Here is a 12,344-nt window from a genome sequence, read left to right as displayed (position 1 = left end):
AATCTGTTTATGTCTGACATAAATGAAACTAATTAAAGATATCAAGCGATATTCTTTGGTAAAATAACTTAAGTATTAAAAAAATACTGAGAATAAAATATAAAACAGAAACCAAGTATCAAACGATTCTTAAAATAAACTAAGTATTAAAACTGTTAGGCGGAAACAACCTGATAGACTTCAGAATTGTCTGGACCTATCAAGATTTGCTTTTGTAGACAGAGATTGTCTAAAAAGGCTAGAGTTAACTTGTTTCATTTATGACTACTAAGAGCAAAGTCAATTAGGTAAAGTAAAATAGAATTGTAAAACAATATTATATTTTTAAGGTCTCCGCTCCATTGCTTGATGATATCTAAAGCTTGGGAGGTACTTCGATATTTATATTCAGCATCTAAGTGTTTGTGGACAACATCTATTTATCCCACAACTATGTACCTCTCTGATTACAACTTGCAATGATGGGTATTCTTGAAAGATGTGAACACCTAAAGGTGATGAAAAACACCACACCCTCTTTGTCAATTACCATAGAACTAACTCAGAATCATACTCTTCCCAATAGTAGTTATCTGATCATTAGAGTCTTTAGACTTATGGCCTAGTTCCCAAGTCGAACTGAGTTGGCTTCAATTGTCTCTGTCATTAATGAAATGATAAATTTCATCTGGTGGTTGCATCAGTGAAAGTAGTCGTAATCACAACCTTTTTTCAGGTCACCTGACTTTAAACCTCTGTAACCTCTTACCAAACCAATAGATATCTTCCGGAGAACTTTCTACTAATTTCCAGAAAGCTATTCCACCAGATTGATAAATATTCCCTTGGTCAGCAACTCTTGGTTGCTCTGGGTAACAGGGTTTCAATCACTGTTATAGTATTGGAAGTTATTATTGTAACTACAATGTATTCTGAAACCTAGTTGTAACACTCCGTGAAGTCCAATGGCTTCTATGGTAGTATGCCTCTGAGTTCTAGACTCTTCTGGATATTGTAAGGTGGATGTGAAAGTATTGGTCTCTCACTGAGATTCTTTACCATTCGATACCATCTTGTTGTGTAAAAACGTCCTGTTACCTACGGCACATTCCAAAGCTATCACATCTCTGAAGCCTAGTAGCCTTTTGAGTAGTTGACAGATTTACTCCGTTCTACTTCTCAGACCTAGCTGAAGGTGCCCTCACATATATCTTCAAACTAGGATCCGGTCGGACTGACAGTGGCAATTTATATGATATTACTTTGATACCTTCGATTCTGTGGCATTATAGTCACAGGATGCAACTGAGATTGATATGTATGATGACAAGCAGGTCCTATTAGGGGGCAGGAGGAGGGTGTTAGAGACTAGAGATTCCAATTCAAGGTGAGGTTACCCTACTTAGAGTGACTCCTAGGTATCGGATCCCAGTATTTCTAACAAAAACAACACTTGAAACAAAATATAAAACAAAACCTTAACCGAGTACCTTTACTATTTACAGAAGTTAAATCCTAAACTACAAGTAATAGTATATAATTGTATCAATCAACAGCCAGAGTAGTAGAATCCAACAAAGAAGAGAACTAGAAATATACTAATTATTAACAAGACAAAGGGCACTACAGTCATACAATAAAGTAATTGTAATTTCTTACAGTTATTATACTTTTCTTATAGAATAAGTTGGGTATGAAAGTTTTACAATTCTTTACTAAAAAATAAAGAGTTGTTATTGTTAGTAGACAAAATTAACCATGGACCAATAATCGATAGCTGCATTATCCTCCTCACCATCTTATACTGTTAAAACCACTTAAACCACTTTCTCTTACTCAAATATTAATTTTTACTATGTATTCTATACCATAGTTGCATTTTTGATTTTTTTTCTTTGTTCAATGAAAATGGGTTTCATGGTAGTATGTTGTTATGATGACTGAAAATTTTCCCTCTCTGTTGATCCACAGTTAATTTTGTCCACTAATAATAAATAAGGAGTTTTCTTTTAATACAAAAGAGTAGCTTTCCAACTCTGTATAGGATATTACAACTTGAAGAAGAAAATTGTATAGTTAGTTCTTAAGTTGTCAAGTCAACTAACTCATAAATATAGTTGATATAAAAAGTTATTGATAAAAACTAATCACTTCAGATTTAAAGAAAACCAAGTATTATATTAATGAAATCGTATAGAGAATTAATTAGTAAAGTAATCAGCAGCCTTCGACTGGAAGATAATGTCACAAATGTGTCTTAGCAAGGAAAAGGTTTTCACATGATACATAGTTTTGAGTCATAGGTATGTTAAGGCTTTCACGCATGTGACTCATTTGAGTGAATTGACTTGTTATGTTATGATTTGTTATGTTTCGCACATGACTTAATTATAAGTCATGGAATGTGTGCCTTGTGAGTGTACCATACAAGTACACCTTACAGGTATACCTTGCGCATATGATTTATGTTTCGCACATGACCTTGGTATGAGGTCATGGGTTTCACGCATGTGACCACTTTAGATCATATGACTGGTATATTGCGTTATGATTAGCTTATGAGTTCTCACACATGAGCTTGCTAGAAGGTCATGGGTTTTGTGCCTGTGACCACTTTGGTCATATGACTAGTTTGTTATAATTCAGTTTCCTGCATGAAACCACTTGGGGTCACATGGCTATAGGCTGGAAGAGCACTATATACCGAGGCTGGTCTGGCTGAGGAAGATAGGCTCTTCATGCTTTATACTAAGTACTTTTCCTACTTATAACCGATATTTTTACGAATATAAAATACTACTACTCTCTTTACTATTATCACCACCTTTATTACCATTACAATAAGAAGGATTTATACAAAGTAGAGTTAGAGAAAACTTACAATAGGCATTGCAGATAGAAAACATCGGTCTTGTACTATCAGTAATGTAGGTATAGGCCTAAGAGGTATCATATAGCAGAAGAAAAAGAGAACTATTATTCTCTATTGCCAAGAACTAACTATCTGAAGAGTGATCATTACAGATAATTGTACAATCTTTTAGTAGTTAATAATTTAGAGTTCTGATGCTAAAATAGTTTGGAAATTTTCATTATTAAACCAGATTTGCATTGGAGAAAATTCTAGATATTATCATAAATACAAAATTACTAGATTACTTAATTTTTATAGTAGTTAGATGTAGTCTGTAAATACTCAGATAGAGGATATATATATCGGAGTATCTCCCAAGGTTAAGATAATTATCAAGCAACTGGGAAGAGATCTTATTAATATAATAATGTTTTATCTTTAAATTTTTATATTTACTCAAATCGTATAAACTTTTAGGAGGTATTTGATACAGAGAAGATGACATGGTAAACTTACTCAAATTGCCATTTCAGTGTATTTTCCAATAAAACTGCAAATTTGGGTCAGTTTAAGTATTTAGCTACATACTTTTTCCAAACACTAGTCTCTATAGTTTCAGAATGACAGTTTGGAAAACCTTTTTTATACGCAAACATTCAGTATTGTTAGGCGGAGACGATTTGATAGACTTCAAGGTTGTCTAGGCCAATTGAGATTAGTTTCTATAGACGGAGATTGTCTAGTAAGGCTCGGACTTTACATGTTTAGTTTTTGACTACTAGGAGCGAAGTAAAATTGGTAAAGTAGGGTAGAATCATAAAAACAATATTATATTGTTAAGGTCTCTTGTCCATTGCTTGATGATATCTAAAGCTTGGGAGGCACTTCAATATTTATATTCTGCGTCTGAGTGTTTGTGGACTACATCTATTTATCATACAACTATGTACTTCTTCAATCGTAATTCGCGACGTTGAGTTTTCTTCCAAGGTGCGAAAACCTGTGGACCATGAAAACCATCACACTGTCTTCGGTAATTACAATATTTCTACTTAGCTAATGTGCTGTCCCCAATAGTAATATCCCAATTAGCAAAATCTTTAGACTTATGGCCTAGTCCTTAAGTCAAACTGAATTGGCTCCAATTGTCTTCGCCATTGATAAAATGATCAGTTTCATCCACAGCTCTATCTGCAAAGGTGGTCTTCATTACAACCATCGTAGGTCATCTGACTTTGATCCTTCATAACTCCATACACCACCCATAGATTTTCTCTGAATGACTTCCTGTTAACTCGCAGGAAGCTATTCTACCAGATTGGTAATTAATCCCTCAGTCAGCAACCCTTGGTTGCTCTCTGGGTAGTAGGTTTCAGTAACCATTGTAGTATTGAGAATCACCCTGTAGCTACGACATGTTCCGAAACCCAGTTGCAACACTCCGTGAAGTCCGTTGGCTTCTTTAGTAGTGTCTTTTAGAGTTCTAGACTCTTCTGGTGCATGTAAATGTATTAGTCTCTAGTAGAGATCCTTTACCATTTGATACCATCTCTTTGTGCAAAATCGTCCTGTTACCTATAGCCCATGGCAAAGGTGTCATGTCTTTGAAGCCAAGTCACTCTCTGAGTGGTTAATGGAATTACTCCATTCCACTTTCCAAACCTAGCCGATGGCCCCCTCTCATATGTCCTATGAACAGAATCTGGTTGGATGGATGGCGACGATGTATATGGTATTATTCTAACACTTTCAATTCTGTGGTAATATAGTCACAGGACGCAACTGAGATTACTATATATGATGACTTGCGGGCCCCATAAGGGAGTCAGAGCGGGGTGGAGACCAGAGATTCTGATTCTGAGTGGAGTTACCCTACTTAGAGTGGTTCCTAGGTATCGGGTTCTGGTATTCCTAACAACTATGTAAACTCTACTTTAATCTCAGTTATACTTAATTAATGTTACTTAATTAGAATTTACCTTTTTTTCATATTTTTCATTTCTTTATCTTTAACCTCAATTTTTACAGTTTTGTTTTAGTATTTAGTAATACAAACTATTCAAACTATACTCTCAGTGGATTTACTACACTACTGTTAAAATTACTCCTTAATTGCCCCTATAATATATTTGTTCAACTGGTAATAAGTCTTGTCGTAGAAGTAATACATGTTATTACTTCATTCTTCTTCAATATAGTGATTATCCCATAGTTGTCTCCTGTTACTTATGAAAATACTCTTATTTTCTTAAGTACTCTAACAGTAATTATTATTCATAATAGTTGTCATAAACTTTCTCTTCAGGGTGATATATGAGGCATAAATATTAAGAAGAATTTGCAAAGTCATATGCTAGGAAATATCACAGGTGGTTGTGGGAAGATCTATCTCTAAGGCCAAACCTTTTGCCTTATATAGACCTTCCTCCAACTTACTTACAAATACAAATACCTTATCGATTGTGGCTGAGCCCCCTGTGACCCATGATCCTTTATCCTTATAACCTCCTTATTGGTTATATATATAGACTCCATAACCTCTAAATATGTCTTGAGCATCATGAAATTCAAGTAAGCTATATAAGACTTACTCATATCTGACTAACGATCTCAATATAATATAACAATCATAACTGAAAGTCCAAGTTATGTGTGCAACCCACATGACTACTAAAGAGGTCATGCATACAAAAAATAATCATAACATCAGGATTTAACTCAAAGGAGTTGTTTAATAAAACTATAGCACCTAAAATCCTGTACAAACAGTGAGTTTGTAACAACAGTCATTGCTTTGCCAAATACTACTTTAGTAGTAATAAATGAAAGAAATTGCAGTAAGACTTCTGATACAATATCTGTAATGGAATCCTGTTATTCTGTACTAATATAACTAGCTTCAAGTTAGTTTTTACCTACTTCGGACTCTTTGTAGTACCTCATATTTCCTTTACTCCCTAGTTAGTACTTTATTGAGTACATCTTCTTTGTTCAATTATTTGTACCCTTTACTATCTTAATATTTAGTAGAGTGTTCTCTTAAGCTACTTTTTTTCTTTTTTTGTCTTTTCCTGTATTCTTTTATTTCACCGGTTCTACAAAATATAAGATCTAGCAGTTTTGAGAGCTTACACTATAGAGACCCTCGCCTCCACTGTACCGTATTCTCCAGTGGCCAGAAGAAAAACAGTGACCCTAGAAAGGCCCACACCAGCAGCCAGCTGCCCGATCCACAGATCACAAGACTTGAACCCGCATGGGCTTCTCATAGAGCTACCGATAATCAACTACGCCTTTGTTTAAAAAACTTCCCTACCAGTCTCCCACATGGCTATCTACAAACGGTAAAGACAGAAACCCCAAAAACGCATTCTTCAAAGCTAGAATATCCCTCATCCTGACAGTAAACACCCTACCCAACAGAAGAAAACTCCAACAAAGGAAATCCCAGATTACAGGCCGAAGTCTATTCTTTACCTACAATGAGCAGGTTCCCAGCCAGCCCAGTTTGAATCTACCCACACGTCAGAAGCCGAAATAATGAATAGGCATGTGGTATAGGTGACATAGTTGTATGTATTATGTATAAAGTCCACCGATATGAGCAGGAGAAACCGTAAGGAAAGAGTGCAAGCTGTAAAAAGAAGCAATTGGCGAAACAAGAGCTCCAAGCTATCCGTCTGGGAGGGCTGAAAGGGCTACCAAAGGTAGCAAAAGAGAAAGTGGTAGTATTGTGCATGGACAAATTTAACTGCAATCCAACAGAGAAAAATCTTTGATGATTACAACTATACTTGCCCACTAATCTACTATTATGAAAACTAAAAAAAAAATTAAAAAATGTAAATACATAGTAGAAATTAATATTTGGTATACTATCTATCAGCCTTAATAATTGCCTCTATTCTATCCACTATTGATCCAGATAAAGTATCAAAAACCTTTAGGTCAAGAAGTTTGGAACAATGAGTAATAGCTCCTACTATTACCTTCTTAACTACGTTGAAATCACCCTTTATAAGATATAGCTCAGGATAGTACTTGTGAAGCTTACCTTTCTCTAAAGACCAAATATTTTCAATTGGATTGAGATATGGTGAAGAGGCAGGAATTTTTATCAGTATAATTCTCGGCCCTCTGAGCCATCTCCTAAAAGGCAAGTGAGTCTTAGCATTGTCAATAATAAAAAATACCTCTTCTTCTCCAGCTTTTTCTCTGATATTCTCCCATATCCCTAGAAAGTCATAATGCTCATAAACATTAAAAATTGACTTTCCAGTAACTCTACCCCTAGCAGAAGAAGGATCAGGAAAAACAAGCAAAAAAAAACCATGAGATTGACTATAAAAATAACCAGTCATCATCTGGCTAATCCCTCTCTCTTCTCTCCTAGCTTCAGGTTCAACACAATCCTTATTCCATTTCTCATATCAGTATCTGAAAACCCATTTCCTCCTCTTTTCTCCTCCTCTTTCTACAGCTACTTCATCTTCCCATGTTGCTTTTCTTCTCCACATCTTCTTTGTCTAATACCTATGGGCTAATACCCCTTCCAATATCTCTTAAGTTAGATCGTCATCCAAATGAACTCACTCTTGTACTATTCACTTTTCTAGATGCTTTTTTTAATGTGTTCTCCTTACTGTCCTACTAGAAACATTGGGAGCAACTTGCTCAGCCATGTCAGAATAGTTAGTATGGTGATTTTTAAGAACCTCCTCCACTATAGCATTATCCTGTGACTTGCTCATTTTAGGATGTCTTCCTCTACCCTTATTCTCCTTGCCCTCTTAATGTCCCTTTGCAATTATATCTCTGACAGTTCTATAGGGGATATTAAGGTAGTTGGAAATTTGCTGATATCTCATCTGAGCCTTATGTAATCGGAGAATTCTCCCCCTGGTAAACTTAAAAAGATGTGTGGAGGGAATAGGTTTTTTGGCATGACTGCAAAGAATATGAGGCATAGTTTATCGAAATAAAAAAAGTTGGAGTAGAATGGTTTCTTCTTGGTTAACATAGAGCAATTTTTTTAGGTACTATTCAGAGTATGGGGTGATGAAGAGGGGTGGATTGCTACCAATTGTTGAATTGCAGTTAATTTTTTCAACGCATAATTGTATACCAGCTGCCAGTAATAGGATACTAGCTGACACAATTGAAGAGAAAAAGAGAGGTAGGGCCCGAAGTCTTAGTCCTAATCCAACTGAAATTGAACTATTGCTATATTACCATGTCTCTCATATAGTCCCTTGTTCTGAGGTAGATAGTACCGCTTAGCAGAAGGGATTTCACCGGCGGTAAGGAGGTACAAGGACGTAAAGAGGAAGGCCACAGTAGCTTGAACCAAGCAACTATGTAGGCATGATCAAATCTTACCACGAGATAGATTTGGAAGTTACTAGCTAAGGTGTTCTCCAATGGGGATCGTGAAAGTGGAGAGAAAGGGATCCACCTCTGCCAGTGCTAACCTGAAGCAAAGTAAGGAGGTAGACTATACTAAAGCTAATTGTGCCCCTATTTGTATGACAGGATTACTGAGCTAGCTCAGATAACTCTCCCATCAAGCAGATAAGAGACAAGTGTAATGAAGGTGGGAGAGGATAGAAGAGATAACTGTACCTCTAAGCAGGAACTATTAAGGTGGCAGAGAAGAGTGGGGGGGCCTACGATAGTTGATGTGATGTTGCCAAACTATACAGGAGGAAAATAGGAGCGACGGAGCGTATTCCCTTAAGCTACCGTTAGTACTGAATTAGTACCTTAATAACTACAGAATTCTTTACTCTATTTAGATTCTATTACTTGTTTTGTTAGTTTATTAAGTTACTTCAAGTCCGCTCCTTTAGGACTTTAGTTGATTTACCTTTACTACTATGTTAGCATTGTTGAATGTTTCCCTTGGATACATTAGTATGGTTAAAGTTTCCTAGATTTGATTTTTGTATTTAAAGAGACTACAATTACTTAACAATTTAGTCTTCTAATCAATACAGAAACTCTCTTCAGAATATACTACAAGTTAATGTATTGAGCGTCCATGGAGTACTATTATAGTTAGCCAAACCTATACGCATACAGGTGTTAAGAGACTACCGCAGTAGGAATTGCAGTAGACCAGAGTTTACCGAGTAGAGGTACTGTTGGTTAGGTACCTCAGTTGAACATGCTATGCCATACAAAGAAGTACATAAGTACTAGTAAGAAGCAGTGGTTACCCTGAATTTCTCAACGGTGGGTGTGGGTAGAGTTACCTGGTACTGTAAGGTAGTTCAGGGTGCTGTTAGTCTATCTGCGGACCAGAGTTACCCAAGCCTGTACCATGGATTATCCTGCTATGGAGTCAAGTTATCCTACCTTGAAAGTCGCTTGTTTAGCAAAGTCTGCAGGGAAGGTTACTAGCTTGATTGTCCCATGAGAAATCATAGAATATTGGAATCTCAGGTTGGTCAGATCACTCCGGCACAACCAGTTGAGCTCTGAACAAGCTGTAATTGGAGATATGGTAGCTGGTACCCCCTCTGGCCCCATTATAACTTCCTAGTATCATGGGCTACAGCCTGAAAAGTCACTGCAAGCCTAATAAAAGTCTACAAGTGGAGATACACTGGTAATACTCTTTATGCTCACAATGCTCATGTGACCAGATGCTGTCTGCAGGATATATGAAGGGGTAGAGGTGCATCTCAATAATGGTCTCGAGGTGGATTTGGTGCAAGAAAGACCAGAACTCAGGAAGTAATACCACTTTAAAGTCAGAAGTAGAATTTGAGGTTACCGGATACTGATGGGCGAGGTAACCAATGTCCATTGTCCCAAAAGTGTAATAGTATTAGAGAATCATTAAGGGCTCTGAGGAACTTGTCTGAAGTCAGGATAAGACCAACTTCTGGGTGGGTTGATGGTGGATAGTGCCTATTGGTAGTCAACCTCCAAAGAGGTCAATTGAGGAGGCTACTGTTAGGCGGAGACAACTTGATAGACCTCAAAGTTATCAAGACCAATCGAGATTCGGTTCTGTAGATGGAGATTGTCTAGGAAGACTCAGACTTTGCTCGTTTCGTTTATGACTACTAGGAGTGAAGTAGAATAGGTAAAGTAGGGTAAAATCATAAAAACAATATTATATTGTTAAGGTCTCTTGTCCATTGCTTGATGATATCTAAAGCTTGGGAGGCACTTCAATATTTATATTCCGCGTCTGAGTGTTCACAGACTACATTTATTTATCATACAACTATGTACTTCTTCAATCATAATTCACGATGTCGAGTTTTCTTCCAAGGTGCGAACACCTGTGGACCCTGAAAACCATTACACCCTCTTCGGTAATTACAATATTTCTTCTTAGGAAGCATGCTGTCCCCAATAGCAATATCCCGATTGTCAGAGTCTTTATACTTATGGCCTAGTTCTTAAGTCGAACTGAGTTGGCTCCAATTGTCTTTGCCATTGATAAAATGATCAGTTTTATCCACAGCTATATCTGCAAAGGGGGTCGTCATTACAACCATCGTAGGTTGTCTGACTCCGATCCTTTGTAACTCCATACCCAACTGATAGATTTTCTTTGAATGACTTCCTATTAACTCGCAGGAAGCTATTCCACCAGATTGGTAATTAATCCCTCGGTCAGCAACCCTTGGTTGCTCTCTGGGTAGTAGGTTTCAGTAACTATTGTAGTATTGAAAATCACCCCATGGCTATGACGTGTTCCGAAACCCAGTTGCAACACTCTGTGAAGTTTGTTGGCTTCTTCGGTAGTGTCTTTTGGATTTCTAGCCTCTTCTGGTGGATGTAAATGTATTGGTCTCTAGTAGAGATCCTTTACCATTTGATACCATCTCTTTGTACGAAATCGTCCTGTTACCTACGGTGCATACCAAAGGTGTCATGTCTTTGAAGCCTAGTAACTCTCTGAGTAGTTGACAGAATTACTCTATTCCACTTCTCAGGCCTAGCCGAAGGTCCCCTCCCATATAACCTGCGAACAGGATCCGGTTGGACAGACGGCCGCGACGTATATGGTATTATTCTAACACCTTCAATTTTGTGGTAATATAGTCACAGGACCAAACTGAGATTAACATATATCATGACGCGCGGGTCCCGTGCGGGAGCCGGAGGGGGTGTTGGAGACCAGAAATTCTGATTTTGAGTGGGTTACCCTACTTAGGATGGTTCCTAGGTATCGGGTTCTGGTATTCCTAATAGCTACATAGCTATTATCCAAAATGATATGGAATAGAGTATAACCAGATAGATGTTCAGGGGCTGCAAATGCTCATAAAAGACTAATTGTATATGGGTAGCAAGTTCCATTGTTAGTATTGCATCTGCTCAGGCATGTCAGCTCACAATTGACATGTCTACAATAAGATGAGCTTTTACTACCGGAATTGAATAGTAAATACAGCGGTTAAAAGACTTCTGTCAGGCGGATGTTCACAAACCTCAGAGTTGTCTAGTTAGCTATAGAGAATCTTGTATCTGATTTGTAGTTATTGGCTAGACAGTTCAAGGGAGTTGGGTGCTTACAAATATAGAGTAATGATGGAGAGCAACAGGTAGTAAATACAATCTACTTAACTATATGCGAGTTGTCCTCGACTCCGGCAATCAACTACCTCTCCAGATCAGGACTTAATTGAGCAATGCTGTGGCTTAATAATATTAAGTTTTACAATTTTGTTTCTCTAAAACTCTACTGTTGAGACTTTGAAAAGTATTATATTTGTTCACTTTGTAGAAGAATTTATCTCAGTGTGGTTGCAATCTCTGGATCCATCTTCCCGAAGGAAGCCCCTGTTACTGTTACATGCTCACTTTATATTTTCCTAAGCTCTGTAACTATTAAGGAAGAATTCCATGGATGGTTCTTCTCCTATCCTAATAATGTCCAGAAATCTCTTTGAAATTCTCATGATACTTAAGAGCTGGTTACAATATCCTTCAATACAAGATCTCTTCACCTTAGTATCTTGTCCTACTAGAGATCAGCTATTTCCTATCTTCATAATAGGAGATGAAATAGTTGTAGGAAGATGGTATTGTAAAATTTAAAGCATTAATGATAAAAAGTTAAATATAAGGAAAATAGAGGAGATGGAGCATGTTAGATTATGAATACAAATTTGTTTTTTTAATTATATATTATTTGTTATAGTAGGTCATATTTTGATAGAAACAAAATGTAAACAACTGAAAATTCTGATAGAATTCATTATCTAGAATAATGTATTATATCATAGTAATTTGTATGGGCAATCTCCTAACAGATTTGTCTGTAACTGTTAGGAGGAGACAACCTGACACACTTCAGAGTTGTCTAAACAAACCAAGATTTATTTCTATAGACTGAGATTGTCCAGAAAGGCTCAAACTTCACTGGTTTCATTTATGACTACTAAGAGTGAAGTAAAGTAGATAAAGTAGAATAGAATCGTGAAGACAATATTATATTGTTAAGGTCTCTTCTCTATTGCTTGATGAGGTCTAAAAGCTTAAGAGG

Source organism: Tuber melanosporum (genome assembly GCF_000151645.1).
Source record: "Tuber melanosporum whole genome shotgun sequence assembly, scaffold_39, strain Mel28".
Taxonomy (NCBI): domain Eukaryota; kingdom Fungi; phylum Ascomycota; class Pezizomycetes; order Pezizales; family Tuberaceae; genus Tuber; species Tuber melanosporum.
Note: the sequence above shows the minus strand (reverse complement) of the source record.